Source organism: Pteropus alecto, unplaced genomic scaffold, assembly GCF_000325575.1.
Source record: "Pteropus alecto unplaced genomic scaffold, ASM32557v1 scaffold79, whole genome shotgun sequence".
In the NCBI taxonomy this organism is placed as follows: Eukaryota; Metazoa; Chordata; class Mammalia; order Chiroptera; family Pteropodidae; genus Pteropus; species Pteropus alecto.
This window is the reverse complement of record NW_006494612.1, coordinates 18,272,620-18,274,146: the sequence shown is the minus strand read 5'-3', so window position 1 is coordinate 18,274,146 and position 1,527 is coordinate 18,272,620. Positions and strand designations below refer to the sequence as shown.

The following is a 1,527-nucleotide window of genomic DNA, read 5'->3' as shown; positions in this document are numbered from 1 at the left end:
GGGGGCGGAGGTAAGGCTCAATACAGGCAAGATGGCACTCCTTTGTAGACTGCCCTGGAGGGGCTCAACAACAGAGCAATGGTGGTTGTCCATCAAGCTCTTACTCTGTGCCACACAACTCAGTCCCCCCTCATATATCTCTTGTGCCTCCCAAGCTGCTGACCCTCCGTCAGAGCCCAGTCTGCGAGTGAATCTGTGCACGAGCCCTTTAAGGAGGGCATCTGAATTTTTAGCTTCTTTCTGTCTCACCCAGATGACCAACCAGAATCCCCACTGATTTTTACAGTCAGATTTTATGGGAACACCTCTTCCCAGGACCAGAACCCTAGGCTGGGGGGCCCCCGTGTGGAGCTAAGACCCCTCGTTCCTTCAGGAGGCTATGCTCAGTGGCCACCCTCTCCCTCCCAGTGCTCACTCGGTCATTATGCTCCGGGGTGAGACCAGCCTGCTTTGCATCTCTGCCCTTCCTACTGGTCTTATTCGGCTTTATCTTTAAATCCTCAGATGTATGTATTGTAATCAGGTAAACTTCAGGTGGTTCTCCAAGTTGTTTTATGATTTAAGTGTAATTTTAATGCAGTCATGTCATGGAAGGAGGGGAACCCTGCTTTTATCTAGCCTGCCATCTTAACCTTGACACTTTATTTTTTATTTTTTTATTTATTTTTTTGTGCCTACAGCACCTGGTCTTCCTAGGTGGTCTCCCATCCAAGTACTAACCAGGCCCAATCCTGCTTAGCTTCCAAGATCAGATGGGATCAGGCATGTTCAGGGTACCATGGACATAGAGGGCACTTTATTTCTATTCCTCATGAATTGGTTTTCTCATAAAGTATGAATCATTACAGGCATCTTTGAACTTCATTTGCTGTGTGCATTATTAGAACATTTGTGACTTTTATTAGTGAGAATTTAGATAAAGAAACTTCATCTTTTTCTAGAAACACTAATATCCTTGATACGTGAATACATTTAACAAAAAATTTACACTTTCCCATGATTTTTTCACCCAGTGATGTTCTTGATGTTCATTAATAATATGGAGGATTCTGCTTTGTGGCATTACCCTGATTTCATTTTTACTCACATGATTATACACCCACACAATACCAAAATCACCACAAATACCACTGTCCATAAAGCTCAAAGGTCCGTGTGGCCTCCAGAATTTAAGCAAAGAGCAAAAGGAGTCCTCTTTCTAACAGGAAATTAAAATCTCATGCTTTTTTGGGCACCACAGAGATCAGATATGTCATCAGGAGACAATTGGGAGAGTAGAGATGCTAAATCTTCTTTTCAAAACTCATATTCAAAAAATCATGCTCTATACCCTTGTGGAGGTCCCTGAGTAGTCCCATGCATTTCCCACTCAGCTGTGTCTCACTCGGCAGGAAAAGTCCTGGCAGAACTTTTAAAAAGTGTCCCTACATTTCACAGTTAAAGGCTTCCTGTCTCTATGTCACTTATTCCTTAGCTGGCTCTCATGAAGTTGAATTTTATAGATCTCTTTCAAACATGTTATCAGCA

General features: G+C 42.9%; 1 pseudogene; it reads right to left on the bottom strand.

Annotated features, from left to right (window-relative positions):
- Window positions 1-671: 671 nt before the first annotated feature.
- Window positions 672-790, bottom strand: LOC112474340 (annotated as a pseudogene).
- Window positions 791-1,527: the final 737 nt, after the last annotated feature.